Consider the following 19095-nt stretch of genomic DNA (forward strand, 5'->3'; position numbering starts at 1 on the left):
GGTTGAACCCTGGGCTGCTGGGATATCCTGTCCCTGAAAACATCGGTACCTCCCCGACGACGGTCGCTGTTCTCGATGTTGGCGGAGCTCTTTCATCCGGTTGTCCGTCCGGATGGCTAGGGCGATGAGTGAGTCCAGGTCCCTGGGTAGGTCCACTGGAGCCAGCCGTTCCCGTATGGGTGTGGACAGTCCCTTGAGGATTACGTCGTATAGTGCCGCGGAATTCCATCCACTCTCTGCCGCTAGGGTGCGAAAGCGGATGGCGTAGTCACAGACCGACCCATTGGCCTGTGTCAGCCCGACTAGTTCTCTGGCCTTTTCTCGGTCTGTGGTTACCGGGTCGAACGTTCTCTGGAGAGCCGCTTCAAAATCTCGGAGTGAGTGACAAAGTGGCTAATCACGACCCCATTCAGCCGTGGCCCATGCCCTTGCTCTCCCGGTCAGATGGGACACCATAAATGAAATCTTTGCTCGGTCAGTGGAAAAAGCGTGGGGGGAATGCTCGAAGTGAATGGAGCAGTATATCAAAAACACCTTGCAAAGTCTGGGCTCCCTGGAAAATTGCTCTGGGGGCGCCAGTCTGATGCCGAACCCAGCGACGGGCTCAGCCTGAACGGCAACCGCGGTCGGAGCCGATGGTTCTGGTTTGATGGGTGGTTTGGCTGTTTGCTGCAGGTGTCCGGCCAGGGCCTACATTTGGGTTGACAGTTGGTCCAGCCGCGCAACCATCTCCCCCTGGAACGCCTCCTGGTGGGTAAGCCGCGCTTCCTGGGAACGTAGTACTGCCGTCAGCTGGGCCGCCTCTGCTGAGTCCATACTGGCCAGTGTGTGCTGTCAGGCCAGGACTCAGATAGGACTCAGATGCAGAGGCTTTGTAAGACACAGACTTTATTCTTGGCAGCAATGATCTCAGACCCAAGTGAAAAACGCCAACGACGACGACACACTGGCACAAGACAAGGGGAAGACAGACTATTTGAACTGTGGGGTTAGGGTTAGGGTTAGGGTTAGGGGTTAGGTTTTGGGAAAAGAGAAGGGCGCCATCCCCTGGGGGATGGTCCCTTAGTGCACGCGCACTTCCCAGGGACCCCCTGGTCCCCCTTACTGAGTCGTGTTTTTGTTTTTGTTTTTTTATTATTTTATTTAAACTTAAATTAAATTATAATAAAAAACGAATAAAATAATTAAAAGAAATAAATCCCATAAAAAAGGCCATTCCCAACACACACCGCCGCGACGTTTCGACCTGATTTAGGTCTTCTTCAGGCTAAGGTGTGTGCTCCCCCCGAAAACAAAAAAGAAATGAAGGAGCTGGAGCCGCTTCTCCTTATATACGCTCCTGACTCCTCCCACTTTGGCTGTTTCTTAAGTTTTGTTTTTACCGAATGTGTTTTTTAGTTTCCAATTTGCGGTTTTAGTTTTTTTCTTTTTTCTTTTGTATTCCAATGGTTTTAATAGATTTTTTTATAGAATTTTAATGTAAATCAATTGTGGATGATACTATTTATAGTTTTAATTATTTTTAGGCCTTATTTTAATATCAATTTTCATATTTATATCAATAATTTTTTATACATAGTTTTTTAACCCAATTTTTAGTCCTTTTTATATTTTTACTTAGTTTTACTTGTATTTTTATTCCAATTATAACTGTTTTTAACTTGTTTTTTCTTCTTTTTCAGGTAAATTTTAAGGTAAGTATCCAGGTAATTAATTCAGGTGAGTATAATTTTTTCTATTTTAATTTTTCTTTCACAGGTTTCCAGGTAAGTATATTTGTATTAATTTTCTGTTTTTTCTGTTTTTCTTTTAGGTGAGTCCCCGGGTGAGTATAGATCACCAAGTTACTGTTTTTAATATATATCCAATTTTTAATTAATTTTTAATCATATTTATTATTCATCTTATAATCATATTTCCCCTCTTTTTTCTCCTTCCTGCTTCTTCCTTTCCATCCCACTACATTTTCTTTTCTTTCTTCCTTTCCTTGTTCTTCTCTTCCTCGTCCCCCCTCGCTTTTCGCTTCACTATCCTGCCATCTCCTCTTTCCTTAGCCTCGGCACTACCATAGTCCGACTTGGCCTCATTCGGGGTATGCTTCTTCCCGTGGGCAATTTTTACTTTCTCTATTTGGGCTTCACTGGGGCAGTCCTCATCCCAGGAGCAATGAATGACTAGGTAGCGGGCATCCAAATTGGGTTGATAGGTCAGGTTCGCGTGCTATTAGGTTTAGGGTTAGTGTCAGGTCCAAATTTAGTTAGGCTTCGAGTCCGGAATCTGGGTGGAGCTAGACAGGTCAATTAGGGTTAGTTCAAATTTGGGGATTTATCATTATAATTAATTATTTATTTTTAGAAGTCCAATTAGGGTTAAGGTTAGGGTTAGCATCCAATTAGGGTTAGGGTTATATAAACCTAGGGTTAGGGTTAGGGTTAGAGTCCAAATTAGGGTTAGGGTTAGATAACACCTAGGGTTAGGGTTAGGGTTAGAGTCCAAATTAGGGTTAGATAACCTAGGGTTAGGGTTAGGGTTAGAGTCCAATTAGGGTTAGGGTTAGGGTTAGATACCACCTAGGGTTAGGGTTAGGGTTAGAGTCCAATTACTGTTAGGTTTTTATTTTAAGTCAAATTAGGGTTAGGGTTAGGGCCACATTAAATATATCTTTAGAGTCAAATTGTTATTAATTTAGGGTTAGCTTTAGTTAGGGTTTCCAATTGTTAGGGTCAAAGGTCAAATTGTTTTAGTTCATCCATGAATTAGGGTTAGGGTCCAATTAGGTTTTAAGTCCAATTATATTTAGGTTTAGTTTTTATTAATTTTTAATATTTGTCCAATTTGAGTTATGAAATATTTTGGGGACCAGGGGGCCCACTGGCAGGCTCTGGCGGGTTAGGTTTTGGGAAAAGAGAAGGGCGCCATCCCCTGGGGGATGGTCCCTTAGTGCACGCGCACTTCCCAGGGACCCCCTGGTCCCCCTTACTGAGTCGTGTTTTTGTTTTTGTTTTTTTATTATTTTATTTAAACTTAAATTAAATTATAATAAAAAACGAATAAAATAATTAAAAGAAATAAATCCCATAAAAAAGGCCATTCCCAACACACACCGCCGCGACGTTTCGACCTGATTTAGGTCTTCTTCAGGCTAAGGTGTGTGCTCCCCCCGAAAACAAAAAAGAAATGAAGGAGCTGGAGCCGCTTCTCCTTATATACGCTCCTGACTCCTCCCACTTTGGCTGTTTCTTAAGTTTTGTTTTTACCGAATGTGTTTTTTAGTTTCCAGTTTGCGGTTTTAGTTTTTTTCTTTTTTCTTTTGTATTCCAATGGTTTTAATAGATTTTTTTATAGAATTTTAATGTAAATCAATTGTGGATGATACTATTTATAGTTTTAATTATTTTTAGGCCTTATTTTAATATCAATTTTCATATTTATATCAATAATTTTTTATACATAGTTTTTTAACCCAATTTTTAGTCCTTTTTATATTTTTACTTAGTTTTACTTGTATTTTTATTCCAATTATAACTGTTTTTAACTTGTTTTTTCTTCTTTTTCAGGTAAATTTTAAGGTAAGTATCCAGGTAATTAATTCAGGTGAGTATAATTTTTTCTATTTTAATTTTTCTTTCACAGGTTTCCAGGTAAGTATATTTGTATTAATTTTCTGTTTTTTCTGTTTTTCTTTTAGGTGAGTCCCCGGGTGAGTATAGATCACCAAGTTACTGTTTTTAATATATATCCAATTTTTAATTAATTTTTAATCATATTTATTATTCATCTTATAATCATATTTCCCCTCTTTTTTCTCCTTCCTGCTTCTTCCTTTCCATCCCACTACATTTTCTTTTCTTTCTTCCTTTCCTTATTCTTCTCTTCCTCGTCCCCCCTCGCTTTTCGCTTCACTATCCTGCCATCTCCTCTTTCCTTAGCCTCGGCACTACCATAGTCCGACTTGGCCTCATTCGGGGTATGCTTCTTCCCGTGGGCAATTTTTACTTTCTCTATTTGGGCTTCACTGGGGCAGTCCTCATCCCAGGAGCAATGAATGACTAGGCAGCGGGCATCCAAATTGGGTTGATAGGTCAGGTTCGCGTGCTATTAGGTTTAGGGTTAGTGTCAGGTCCAAATTTAGTTAGGCTTCGAGTCCGGAATCTGGGTGGAGCTAGACAGGTCAATTAGGGTTAGTTCAAATTTGGGGATTTATCATTATAATTAATTATTTATTTTTAGAAGTCCAATTAGGGTTAAGGTTAGGGTTAGCATCCAATTAGGGTTAGGGTTATATAAACCTAGGGTTAGGGTTAGGGTTAGAGTCCAAATTAGGGTTAGGGTTAGATAACACCTAGGGTTAGGGTTAGGGTTAGAGTCCAAATTAGGGTTAGATAACCTAGGGTTAGGGTTAGGGTTAGAGTCCAATTAGGGTTAGGGTTAGGGTTAGATACCACCTAGGGTTAGGGTTAGGGTTAGAGTCAAATTACTGTTAGGTTTTAATTTTAAATCCAATTAGGGTTAGGGTTAGGGCCACATTAAATATATCTTTAGAATCAAATTGTTATTAATTTAGGGTTAGCTTTAGTTAGGGTTTCCAATTGTTAGGGTTAAAGGTCAAATTGTTTTAGTTCATCCATGAATTAGGGTTAGGGTCCAATTAGGTTTAGAGTCCAATTATATTTAGGTTTAGTTTTTATGAATTTTTAATATTTGTCCAATTTGTGTTATGAAATATTTTGGGGACCAGGGGGCCCACTGGCAGGCTCTGGCGGGTTAGGTTTTGGGAAAAGAGAAGGGCGCCATCCCCTGGGGGATGGTCCCTTAGTGCACGCGCACTTCCCAGGGACCCCCTGGTCCCCCTTACTGAGTCGTGTTTTTGTTTTTGTTTTTTTATTATTTTATTTAAACTTAAATTAAATTATAATAAAAAACGAATAAAATAATTAAAAGAAATAAATCCCATAAAAAAGGCCATTCCCAACACACACCGCCGCGACGTTTCGACCTGATTTAGGTCTTCTTCAGGCTAAGGTGTGTGCTCCCCCCGAAAACAAAAAAGAAATGAAGGAGCTGGAGCCGCTTCTCCTTATATACGCTCCTGACTCCTCCCACTTTGGCTGTTTCTTAAGTTTTGTTTTTACCGAATGTGTTTTTTAGTTTCCAGTTTGCGGTTTTAGTTTTTTTCTTTTTTCTTTTGTATTCCAATGGTTTTAATAGATTTTTTTATAGAATTTTAATGTAAATCAATTGTGGATGATACTATTTATAGTTTTAATTATTTTTAGGCCTTATTTTAATATCAATTTTCATATTTATATCAATAATTTTTTATACATAGTTTTTTAACCCAATTTTTAGTCCTTTTTATATTTTTACTTAGTTTTACTTGTATTTTTATTCCAATTATAACTGTTTTTAACTTGTTTTTTCTTCTTTTTCAGGTAAATTTTAAGGTAAGTATCCAGGTAATTAATTCAGGTGAGTATAATTTTTTCTATTTTAATTTTTCTTTCACAGGTTTCCAGGTAAGTATATTTGTATTAATTTTCTGTTTTTTCTGTTTTTCTTTTAGGTGAGTCCCCGGGTGAGTATAGATCACCAAGTTACTGTTTTTAATATATATCCAATTTTTAATTAATTTTTAATCATATTTATTATTCATCTTATAATCATATTTCCCCTCTTTTTTCTCCTTCCTGCTTCTTCCTTTCCATCCCACTACATTTTCTTTTCTTTCTTCCTTTCCTTATTCTTCTCTTCCTCGTCCCCCCTCGCTTTTCGCTTCACTATCCTGCCATCTCCTCTTTCCTTAGCCTCGGCACTACCATAGTCCGACTTGGCCTCATTCGGGGTATGCTTCTTCCCGTGGGCAATTTTTACTTTCTCTATTTGGGCTTCACTGGGGCAGTCCTCATCCCAGGAGCAATGAATGACTAGGCAGCGGGCATCCAAATTGGGTTGATAGGTCAGGTTCGCGTGCTATTAGGGTTAGGGTTAGTGTCAGGTCCAAATTTAGTTAGGCTTCGAGTCCGGAATCTGGGTGGAGCTAGACAGGTCAATTAGGGTTAGTTCAAATTTGGGGATTTATCATTATAATTAATTATTTATTTTTAGAAGTCCAATTAGGGTTAAGGTTAGGGTTAGCATCCAATTAGGGTTAGGGTTATATAAACCTAGGGTTAGGGTTAGGGTTAGAGTCCAAATTAGGGTTAGGGTTAGATAACACCTAGGGTTAGGGTTAGGGTTAGAGTCCAAATTAGGGTTAGATAACCTAGGGTTAGGGTTAGGGTTAGAGTCCAATTAGGGTTAGGGTTAGGGTTAGATACCACCTAGGGTTAGGGTTAGGGTTAGGGTTAGGGTTAGGATGAAGGGTCTGATACCCCCTCCCGAAGGAGGAGGCGAATGCTCGCTCCATTCCCCCGAATCCCCGATACCCGCCCCAAGTAGGTGTTAGGGTGCGCTTCCCGTGCCTCCCATACTGCACGGTCCGCCACCCGTCCTCTTGCATGTTGTGTCTTTTTTTTAATTTTTTATGTGTTTGTGTATGTATGTGTATTTGTTTTATCTATTATTTATTTATTTATAAAAGAACAAAAAACGCTTTCTAAATTAGAAAGGATACTTTTTTTATAATAAACAACTAAGGAAGGTGTGCCTAAAAAAATAAAAAAATAAAAAATAATTAGCAACGTTTCGACCTTATACGGTCTTCATCAGGCTAAAAAAGAAAATAATAATTGGCACACAAAAAATTTTTTATTAGGCTGCAAGGTAGGAGTCAATTTTGGTGGTGTTCTCCCTTCCAGAGCTCAAGAAAGAATGAGCTCTTTCAATTGTGTTTGTCCTTTTTATAAGCTTGGTTTGGCTTTTTATTTTTTGGTTCGTCTTTTCGTCTTTTTTAATTCTTGTTCGTCTTTTCGTCTTTTTTGTTTTTTGTTCGTCTTTTTAACTTTACTCCTGTTTTTGATCAATTTTAACCCTTTTTAACCCATAAATGTTATTTAATTTAATAAAATTATATATTTATTCATTTATTTATTAGTTTTAGTCTATTTATTGTCTTTTTAATTTCTATTTATCAAATTTTTAGTATTATTTGCTGTCTAATTATCTATTATAAATTTTACTACACATTTTTAATTATATTTATATTTTTAATATTTTTAATAAGTCAGAGGGATGGGGTTTAGTGTTAGGTTAGGGTTAGGTTAAGGTTAGGGTTAGGGTTCAGATAGAAGTTAGGGTTAGGGTTAGGTTAAGGTTAGGGTTAGGGTTAAGATAAAGGTTAGGGTTAGGGTTAGAATAGAGTTAAGATTAGGGTTAGGGTTAAGATTAGGTTTAGGGGTTAGGGTTAGGTTAGGGTTAGGGTTCAAATAGAAGTTAGGGTTAGGGTTAGGGTTAGGGTTTAGGGTTAGGGTTAGGGTTAGGGTTAGGGCGGAAGGGCTGAGCCTGTCCTCGATTGAGGACAGGAGGGGCACGGTCCTTCCCCCACATTCTTCCGCCACCCTGGTCCCGGAATGGTTAGGGTTAGGGTTAGGGTTAGGGTTAGGTTTTGGGAAAAGAGAAGGGCGCCATCCCCTGGGGGATGGTCCCTTAGTGCACGCGCACTTCCCAGGGACCCCCTGGTCCCCCTTACTGAGTCGTGTTTTGTTTTTTTTGTTTTTTTATTATTTTATTTAAACTTAAATTAAATCATAATAAAAAACGAATAAAATAATTAAAAGAAATAAATCCCATAAAAAAAGGCCATTCCCAACACACACCGCCGCGACGTTTCGACCTGATTAGGTCTTCTTCAGGCTTCTGGTGTGTGCTCCCCCCGAAAACAAAAAAGAAATGAAGGAGCTGGAGCCGCTTCTCCTTATATACGCTCCTGACTCCTCCCACTTTGGCTGTTTCTTAAGTTTTGTTTTTACCGAATGTGTTTTTTAGTTTCCAATTTGCGGTTTTAGTTTTTTCTTTTTTTCTTTAGTTTTCCAATGGTTTTAATAGATTTTTTTATAGAATTTTAATATAAATCAATTGAGGATGATACTCTTTATAGTTTTAATTATTTTTAGGCCTTATTTTAATATCAATTTTCATATTTATATTAATAATTTTTTATACATAGTTTTTTAACCCAATTTTTAGTCCTTTTTATATTTATACTTAGTTTTACTTGTAATTTTATTCCAATTATAACTGTTTTTAATTAGTTTTTTCTTCTTTTTCAGGTAAATTTTAAGGTAAGTATCCAGGTAATTAATTCAGGTGAGTATAATTTTTTCTTTTTTAATTTTTCTTTCACAGGTTTCCAGGTAAGTATATTTGTATTAATTTTCTGTTTTTTTCTGTTTTTCTTTTAGGTGAGTCCCCGGGTGAGTATAGATCACCAAGTTACTGTTTTTAATATATATCCAATTTTTAATTAATTTTTAATCATATTTATTATTCATCTTATAATCATATTTCCCCTCTTTTTTCTCCTTCCTGCTTCTTCCTTTCCATCCCACTACATTTTCTTTTCTTTCTTCCTTTCCTTATTCTTCTCTTCCTCGTCCCCCCTCGCTTTTCGCTTCACTATCCTGCCATCTCCTCTTTCCTTAGCCTCGGCACTACCATAGTCCGACTTGGCCTCATTCGGGGTATGCTTCTTCCCGTGGGCAATTTTTACTTTCTCTATTTGGGCTTCACTGGGGCAGTCCTCATCCCAGGAGCAATGAATGACTAGGCAGCGGGCATCCAAATTGGGTTGATAGGTCAGGTTCGCGTGCTATTAGGGTTAGGGTTAGTGTCAGGTCCAAATTTAGTTAGGCTTCGAGTCCGGAATCTGGGTGGAGCTAGACAGGTCAATTAGGGTTAGTTCAAATTTGGGGATTTATCATTATAATTAATTATTTATTTTTAGAAGTCCAATTAGGGTTAAGGTTAGGGTTAGCATCCAATTAGGGTTAGGGTTATATAAACCTAGGGTTAGGGTTAGGGTTAGAGTCCAAATTAGGGTTAGGGTTAGATAACACCTAGGGTTAGGGTTAGGGTTAGAGTCCAAATTAGGGTTAGATAACCTAGGGTTAGGGTTAGGGTTAGAGTCCAATTAGGGTTAGGGTTAGGGTTAGATACCACCTAGGGTTAGGGTTAGGGTTAGAGTCCAATTACTGTTAGGTTTTTATTTTAAGTCAAATTAGGGTTAGGGTTAGGGCCACATTAAATATATCTTTAGAGTCAAATTGTTATTAATTTAGGGTTAGCTTTAGTTAGGGTTTCCAATTGTTAGGGTCAAAGGTCAAATTGTTTTAGTTCATCCATGAATTAGGGTTAGGGTCCAATTAGGTTTCAAGTCCAATTATATTTAGGTTTAGTTTTTATTAATTTTTAATATTTATCCAATTTGAGTTATGAAATATTTTGGGGACCAGGGGGCCCACTGGCAGGCTCTGGCGGGTTAGGTTTTGGGAAAAGAGAAGGGCGCCATCCCCTGGGGGATGGTCCCTTAGTGCACGCGCACTTCCCAGGGACCCCCTGGTCCCCCTTACTGAGTCGTGTTTTGTTTTTTTTGTTTTTTTATTATTTTATTTAAACTTAAATTAAATCATAATAAAAACGAATAAAATAATTAAAAGAAATAAATCCCATAAAAAAAGGCCATTCCCAACACACACCGCCGCGACGTTTCGACCTGATTAGGTCTTCTTCAGGCTTCTGGTGTGTGCTCCCCCCGAAAACAAAAAAGAAATGAAGGAGCTGGAGCCGCTTCTCCTTATATACGCTCCTGACTCCTCCCACTTTGGCTGTTTCTTAAGTTTTGTTTTTACCGAATGTGTTTTTTAGTTTCCAATTTGCGGTTTTAGTTTTTTCTTTTTTTCTTTAGTTTTCCAATGGTTTTAATAGATTTTTTTATAGAATTTTAATATAAATCAATTGAGGATGATACTCTTTATAGTTTTAATTATTTTTAGGCCTTATTTTAATATCAATTTTCATATTTATATTAATAATTTTTTATACATAGTTTTTTAACCCAATTTTTAGTCCTTTTTATATTTATACTTAGTTTTACTTGTAATTTTATTCCAATTATAACTGTTTTTAATTAGTTTTTTCTTCTTTTTCAGGTAAATTTTAAGGTAAGTATCCAGGTAATTAATTCAGGTGAGTATAATTTTTTCTTTTTAATTTTTCTTTCACAGGTTTCCAGGTAAGTATATTTGTATTAATTTTCTGTTTTTTTCTGTTTTTCTTTTAGGTGAGTCCCCGGGTGAGTATAGATCACCAAGTTACTGTTTTTAATATATATCCAATTTTTAATTAATTTTTAATCATATTTATTATTCATCTTATAATCATATTTCCCCTCTTTTTTCTCCTTCCTGCTTCTTCCTTTCCATCCCACTACATTTTCTTTTCTTTCTTCCTTTCCTTATTCTTCTCTTCCTCGTCCCCCCTCGCTTTTCGCTTCACTATCCTGCCATCTCCTCTTTCCTTAGCCTCGGCACTACCATAGTCCGACTTGGCCTCATTCGGGGTATGCTTCTTCCCGTGGGCAATTTTTACTTTCTCTATTTGGGCTTCACTGGGGCAGTCCTCATCCCAGGAGCAATGAATGACTAGGCAGCGGGCATCCAAATTGGGTTGATAGGTCAGGTTCGCGTGCTATTAGGGTTAGGGTTAGTGTCAGGTCCAAATTTAGTTAGGCTTCGAGTCCGGAATCTGGGTGGAGCTAGACAGGTCAATTAGGGTTAGTTCAAATTTGGGGATTTATCATTATAATTAATTATTTATTTTTAGAAGTCCAATTAGGGTTAAGGTTAGGGTTAGCATCCAATTAGGGTTAGGGTTATATAAACCTAGGGTTAGGGTTAGGGTTAGAGTCCAAATTAGGGTTAGGGTTAGATAACACCTAGGGTTAGGGTTAGGGTTAGAGTCCAAATTAGGGTTAGATAACCTAGGGTTAGGGTTAGGGTTAGAGTCCAATTAGGGTTAGGGTTAGGGTTAGATACCACCTAGGGTTAGGGTTAGGGTTAGAGTCCAATTAGGGTTAGGTTTTTATTTTAAATCCAATTAGGGTTAGGGTTAGGGCCACATTAAATATATCTTTAGAGTCAAATTGTTATTAATTTAGGGTTAGCTTTAGTTAGGGTTTCCAATTGTTAGGGTCAAAGGTCAAATTGTTTTAGTTCATCCATGAATTAGGGTTAGGGTCCAATTAGGTTTTAAGTCCAATTATATTTAGGTTTAGTTTTTATTAATTTTTAATATTTGTCCAATTTGAGTTATGAAATATTTTGGGGACCAGGGGGCCCACTGGCAGGCTCTGGCGGGTTAGGTTTTGGGAAAAGAGAAGGGCGCCATCCCCTGGGGGATGGTCCCTTAGTGCACGCGCACTTCCCAGGGACCCCCTGGTCCCCCTTACTGAGTCGTGTTTTGTTTTTTTTGTTTTTTTATTATTTTATTTAAACTTAAATTAAATCATAATAAAAAACGAATAAAATAATTAAAAGAAATAAATCCCATAAAAAAAGGCCATTCCCAACACACACCGCCGCGACGTTTCGACCTGATTAGGTCTTCTTCAGGCTTCTGGTGTGTGCTCCCCCCGAAAACAAAAAAGAAATGAAGGAGCTGGAGCCGCTTCTCCTTATATACGCTCCTGACTCCTCCCACTTTGGCTGTTTCTTAAGTTTTGTTTTTACCGAATGTGTTTTTTAGTTTCCAATTTGCGGTTTTAGTTTTTTCTTTTTTTCTTTAGTTTTCCAATGGTTTTAATAGATTTTTTTATAGAATTTTAATATAAATCAATTGAGGATGATACTCTTTATAGTTTTAATTATTTTTAGGCCTTATTTTAATATCAATTTTCATATTTATATTAATAATTTTTTATACATAGTTTTTTAACCCAATTTTTAGTCCTTTTTATATTTATACTTAGTTTTACTTGTAATTTTATTCCAATTATAACTGTTTTTAATTAGTTTTTTCTTCTTTTTCAGGTAAATTTTAAGGTAAGTATCCAGGTAATTAATTCAGGTGAGTATAATTTTTTCTTTTTTAATTTTTCTTTCACAGGTTTCCAGGTAAGTATATTTGTATTAATTTTCTGTTTTTTTCTGTTTTTCTTTTAGGTGAGTCCCCGGGTGAGTATAGATCACCAAGTTACTGTTTTTAATATATATCCAATTTTTAATTAATTTTTAATCATATTTATTATTCATCTTATAATCATATTTCCCCTCTTTTTTCTCCTTCCTGCTTCTTCCTTTCCATCCCACTACATTTTCTTTTCTTTCTTCCTTTCCTTATTCTTCTCTTCCTCGTCCCCCCTCGCTTTTCGCTTCACTATCCTGCCATCTCCTCTTTCCTTAGCCTCGGCACTACCATAGTCCGACTTGGCCTCATTCGGGGTATGCTTCTTCCCGTGGGCAATTTTTACTTTCTCTATTTGGGCTTCACTGGGGCAGTCCTCATCCCAGGAGCAATGAATGACTAGGCAGCGGGCATCCAAATTGGGTTGATAGGTCAGGTTCGCGTGCTATTAGGGTTAGGGTTAGTGTCAGGTCCAAATTTAGTTAGGCTTCGAGTCCGGAATCTGGGTGGAGCTAGACAGGTCAATTAGGGTTAGTTCAAATTTGGGGATTTATCATTATAATTAATTATTTATTTTTAGAAGTCCAATTAGGGTTAAGGTTAGGGTTAGCATCCAATTAGGGTTAGGGTTATATAAACCTAGGGTTAGGGTTAGGGTTAGAGTCCAAATTAGGGTTAGGGTTAGATAACACCTAGGGTTAGGGTTAGGGTTAGAGTCCAAATTAGGGTTAGATAACCTAGGGTTAGGGTTAGGGTTAGAGTCCAATTAGGGTTAGGGTTAGGGTTAGATACCACCTAGGGTTAGGGTTAGGGTTAGAGTCCAATTACTGTTAGGTTTTTATTTTAAGTCAAATTAGGGTTAGGGTTAGGGCCACATTAAATATATCTTTAGAGTCAAATTGTTATTAATTTAGGGTTAGCTTTAGTTAGGGTTTCCAATTGTTAGGGTCAAAGGTCAAATTGTTTTAGTTCATCCATGAATTAGGGTTAGGGTCCAATTAGGTTTTAAGTCCAATTATATTTAGGTTTAGTTTTTATTAATTTTTAATATTTGTCCAATTTGAGTTATGAAATATTTTGGGGACCAGGGGGCCCACTGGCAGGCTCTGGCGGGTTAGGTTTTGGGAAAAGAGAAGGGCGCCATCCCCTGGGGGATGGTCCCTTAGTGCACGCGCACTTCCCAGGGACCCCCTGGTCCCCCTTACTGAGTCGTGTTTTGTTTTTTTTGTTTTTTTATTATTTTATTTAAACTTAAATTAAATCATAATAAAAAACGAATAAAATAATTAAAAGAAATAAATCCCATAAAAAAAGGCCATTCCCAACACACACCGCCGCGACGTTTCGACCTGATTAGGTCTTCTTCAGGCTTCTGGTGTGTGCTCCCCCCGAAAACAAAAAAGAAATGAAGGAGCTGGAGCCGCTTCTCCTTATATACGCTCCTGACTCCTCCCACTTTGGCTGTTTCTTAAGTTTTGTTTTTACCGAATGTGTTTTTTAGTTTCCAATTTGCGGTTTTAGTTTTTTTCTTTTTTTCTTTAGTTTTCCAATGGTTTTAATAGATTTTTTTATAGAATTTTAATATAAATCAATTGAGGATGATACTCTTTATAGTTTTAATTATTTTTAGGCCTTATTTTAATATCAATTTTCATATTTATATTAATAATTTTTTATACATAGTTTTTTAACCCAATTTTTAGTCCTTTTTATATTTATACTTAGTTTTACTTGTAATTTTATTCCAATTATAACTGTTTTTAATTAGTTTTTTCTTCTTTTTCAGGTAAATTTTAAGGTAAGTATCCAGGTAATTAATTCAGGTGAGTATAATTTTTTCTTTTTTAATTTTTCTTTCACAGGTTTCCAGGTAAGTATATTTGTATTAATTTTCTGTTTTTTTCTGTTTTTCTTTTAGGTGAGTCCCCGGGTTAGGGTTAGGGTTAGGGTTAGGGTTAGGGTTAGGGGTTAGGGGTTAGGGGTTAGGGTTAGGGTTAGGGTTAGGGGGTTAGGGTTAGGGTTAGGGTTAGGGTTAGGGTTTAGGGTTAGGGTTAGGGTTAGGGTTAGGGTTAGGGTTAGGGTTAGGGTTTAGAGTTAGGGTTGGGTTGGGGTAGGGAAAAAGGAAATGGGAAAGGGGAAGGGGAAGGTTGTGTGCACACTCCATACAGTCCCGCGAAGCATCCCTCCTATCCCCCATAAGGCCTTGTGGATATAAATGTCCAAATCTACAAATTAGGGTCCCCGTTGTTCTCTGTCTTGGGGTCTGATTAAGGCCGAATTGTGTTTTAAGGCAGAGATAATTACAGACAACTAATGGTGTTCTGTATTCCTGAAAAGGTATCAATTTGGGGCCAAATAGTAGAAAAATTTGGGTTATCACAAGGTCATCACAAAGTAGCACTTAAAACACAGAATACAAGGAATTATGTACAATAGGTCACAAGAGACATTTATTTTAGGTCCAAGTGCTCCACCCAGTGGTGAAGCATGGCCTCTGCCGTTTCTTTGGACCAGTGCACTTTGTCCTTTTCAGTGCTGAACCTGGAGGTTGGGAGCTGAGGAATGAAATCACAATATTGTGCAATATATTTATTCACACGTTCCAGGTTCTTCCTCTGTGTTTGTGGGAGCTCTTGGGAAAAGTTAATCAGAGGCACCTTGATCCGGGTCTGAGGAAAGTGCCTCTTCGTAGTTCTCAGGGCCCTTTGGAGCTGTTTGGTGGCAAAGGATGAGGTTTTTTGGGCCCTGTGATTCAGGCCAAAGGCCAAAACGATTGTGTGTGGGGCCTGGGAGCAGGTAGCTTTAGAGATGATGGCCCCTGCGTGTCTGAAGTTGGCCCCCGGATAACTGTCAATCTGCAAATCGCGGTGTTTGAATGAGGGACAACGGGCCAGGTTGTAATCCCCCATGATCAGGACGGGCTGTCTGATTGTGAGGCCCCAGTCCCTCATTTTTTTAGTGGTGTGAATGTGCCTGGTGGGTCGGTGTTTGGAAACCTGAACAGGTGAGTTGGAAGAAAGGAGCCGTGAAGGAGCCAGAGGAGGACGTGGAGATGGACCAGGTGGAGCAGCAGCCGTTGGAGCAGCAGCCGTTGAAGCAGCAGGACGGGTTCCAGGTAAGAGGGGGGGGCATGAGGGAGGGGGGTGGTTGTTTCCCTTGGGACGAGGTGCTGATGCTGGTGGGGGAGGTCTCGGAGGAGGAGTGGAGGTGCCAACAGAATTCCTGTTGGAGGATGCAGGTGCTGGAGGCGCTGGGGCTTTTGGAGGTCTGGGAGGTCTAGAAGGTCTATGAGGTGGAGTGGAAGCTGGAGCAGGTGGGTTGTTATTGGTTGTGGGGGGAGAGACTTTATTGTTGTGTGTTGTGGTTATGGATTGTGTTGGTGGGACTTGGTCTGAGAGCTGGGCCAGGATGATGGCCTCAGCCTGTGGGATGGTGTCAGCCCTTAGGCGGCGGCCCAGCCTCCTTTTGGCCCAAATGGAGGCGATCTGGAAGGGGCCATGCCAGTCAAGATTTTTGAAGAACATCAGGTTATTAATTTCTTTTTCAATGATTGAGTTATAATGTTCTTTCAGGATCAGGAGTGCCGTGTGTTCCCAGTTCATGGCGTTGCCCTGGATGAGGAGGTTCGCAGACTCCGTGGGGAACGCCGGCCTGATGAATGCGGCCAAGGTCTGTGTCATACGGCTGATGGTGGGTGGAGCCTGATCCGTTGAAATATTAACCAGATGATGTGTTGCAATGATGACTTTATGAAGAATACGGACCTTAGTTGTGAAGTCCGGGTCATCTGATTGGATCCTGTGTGCGGGCCGAACCGCTTCCCGTGTGTGTTGTTGTGTCCCAGGAATCCGGTGTCGGCTCTCGGTCCGGTGTGCGGAGACTTGAATGAAGCGGCGGTCCGGATGGAGTTGGCCGTTGGAGATCCGCTGTTGGCCGGAGCCGGAGCGTTGAGCGGCCGCGGCGCTCTGCGGCAGTCGTTTGCGGCGACCGTAACGGACTACGGTCCAGAGATCGTCCCTCTCGTGTTGTAACATTCCGTACGTGTCTTAATGAGTGTGAAAAGTCTTCCCGAATAGCGGGGGAGAATGTACAACACTCTAAAAAAGGTAAGTAAATACCGGCGAGGACAAGGTTTCTCCTCGGAAAAGTATTTATTCAAAAATAAAACAAAAAACAAATAGGATAGGGTTAGGGTTAGGGTTAGGGTTAGGGTTAGGGGGTTAGGGTTAGGGTTAGGGTTAGGGTTAGGGTTGGGTTAGGGTTAGGGTTAGGGGGTTAGGGTTAGGGTTAGGGTTAGGGTTAGGGTTAGGGGTTAGGGTTAGGGTTAGGGGTTAGGGTTAGGGGTTAGGGGTTAGGGTTAGGGTTAGGGTTAGGGTTAGGGTAGGGTTAGGGTTAGGGTTAGGGTTAGGGTTAGGGGTTAGGTTTGGGATTCTGAAACGGTCGCCCCCGTGAGGAGGCGGCCAAGGGTGCACTCGCCATTACCGGGGGGCCCCCTGGTCACCTCACCAAGCATGAAGTTATTTTTTAGTTTTACTATTTATTTATTTGTTTTTAAATTAAATAAAATAGAAACTTAAATAAAATAATATAAAATAAACTTATTCCCCATAATAATAATTAGGCCTTTAATCATGCACCTGCCGCGACGTTTCGATCGGATTGGATCTTCTTCAGGCTCTAGGTGCATGTGTACCCCCCAAGAAACAGAAATCAAATGAGGGAGAGACTGCTCCTCTCTTGTATTTATACTTTTTCTTTTAGGACCGCCTACTTGGCTTTTACCGAGAAGTTTTAGTTTTCGTCAATTTCTGTTCTTTAGTTTTTAGTTAGTTCTTTTTGTTTTTTCTTTATCGTCATTGTTTTTCATGTATTTTTAATGTATTTCAATTGTATTAAATTATTTTTAAACCCCTTTTATGACTCTTGTGTTTATTTATATTTTAAGGTAATTTTTTCAGGTAAGTATTTATGTTTTTTATCCCCACAGGTATTTTTCAGGTAAGTATTTGTTTTTTCAGGTAAGTATTTGTTTTTTAAGGTAAGTATATAGTTTTTTATCCACAGGTAAGTATTTATTTATTTGTTTTTTGTTTGTTTGTTTTTTTAGGTAAGTCCCCGGATGAGTACATGTTCATCAAGTTACTTCCTTTTGTCCTTCTCCTATCCTTCCTTCCCTCCAATTCCTCTTGGCTACTTCCATCCTCCTTTTCCTTTTCCTTCTCTAACCTCCTTGCCTTTTGCTTTTAACTCCTATCCTTCCTTCTTCTTAGCCTCGGCACTAGTTAGTTCTCGTTTCTTACTTTTTCTTACTATTTGTCTTTATCTTTGTTTCGGCTTCGACGGGGTATTTCCTCTTCCCGGAGCATAATTATCATTTTGAGTTTACTAACTAGCGGGTCTCCAAATTAGGGTTAGGGTTAGGGTTGCAAACTCTAGGGTTAGGGTTAGGGTTAGGGTTAGGGTTAGGCTTCAGGTAGGGGTTAGGGTTAGGGTTAGGGTTAGGGTTAGGGGTTAGGGTTAGGGTTAGGGTTAGGGTTAGGGTTAGGTGTGAGGGTGTTTTGGCCATCCCCGTGAGGGGATGGCCTATGCACTGGCCATCAACAGGTCGCCTCCCAGTTCCCATCCGAAATTTGTTTTTTAATTATTTGTTTTTTTAAATTAAAATAAATCAAATAATAAAACATAATAAAACCCCAAATAAACAAAAATAGGCCTGTGTGCACTGTCGCGACGTTTCGACACCTTTTGGTCTTCTTCAGGCTAAGTGCACATGATGTTCCCCAAAAGAAAAGAAAAGAAATGAGAGTATGAGCCGGGCTTGGCCTTATATACTCTCTTGAGTTCCGCCCACTCTGTTTTAACTGTTTTTAAAGTTTTTAGTTTGTTTTAGATTTTGTTTTTAGATTAACCTCAATCATGAACAGATTTTTTAAGTAAGACCCATTTTTTTCCAATTGTAATTGTTTTAATCATGTTTTTAATGTTGTTTTTTAGTAAAGATTTTAATCCATATTTATTTAAGGTAAGTATTTGTTATTTTGTTTTTTCAGGTAAGTTCCAGGTAAGTAATTCAGGTAAGTATATTTTTTCCTCCACAGGTATCCAGGTAAGTATTGTTTTATTAATTTTTTGTTTTAACTTTTTTTCAGGTGAGTCCCCAGGTGAGTATTTATTCACCAAGTTACTGTTTTTTTAATAAAGATATTTTTTGATCCAATGTGTTTGTCCAATTATTAATTTAGTTAGTCATAATTCCCCTCTTTCATTCCTTCCTGCTCTTTCCTTTCCATCCCACTGTTCTTCCTTAATATCCTTCCTTCCTTTTCATTTCTTTCTCTCCCCCCTCTCCTTTCCCCATACTTCCTATCCTTCCTCTAGTCTGTCTCGGCACTGAATGGTATGTATATGTAGTCCAAATTGGCCTCACGGGGTCCACAACCTCCCGGGGCACGACAAGAAACTTAGCTTCACGGGATAACCCACAAACCCGGAGCAAATAATTTAGACCAGACAGGGATACCAGGGTCAAGGTAAGGTCTAGGGTTAGGGTTAGGGTTAGGGTTAGATTTGGTTAGGGTTAGGATAGAATATAGAAATTAGAGTAGATTAGGCAGGTCAAATTAGGTTAGATTAATTGGGGTAATTATACCATAATTTAGGGTTGGTTAAGTTTAGGGTCAAAGGTCAAATTAGGTTTGTCAATTTAGTTTTTAATTATTTCATGATTGGATTTATATCAATTAAATTGGGGGGGTAAATTTAGGTTGGTCCAAATTAGGGTTAGAATTTAGGGTTAGGGAAGGGTCCCGGGAGACAGTTAGGAGGCGCGGGCTAGTTAGGTGTGAGGGTGTTTTGGCCATCCCCGTGAGGGGATGGCCTATGCACTGGCCATCAACAGGTCGCCTCCCAGTTCCCATCCGAAATTTGTTTTTAAATTATTTGTTTTTTTAAATTAAAATAAATCAAATAATAAAACATAATAAACCCCAAAATAAACAAAATAGGCCTGTGTGCACTGTCGCGACGTTTCGACACCTC

Source organism: Echeneis naucrates, chromosome 5 (assembly GCF_900963305.1).
Source record: "Echeneis naucrates chromosome 5, fEcheNa1.1, whole genome shotgun sequence".
Classification (NCBI taxonomy): domain Eukaryota; kingdom Metazoa; phylum Chordata; class Actinopteri; order Carangiformes; family Echeneidae; genus Echeneis; species Echeneis naucrates.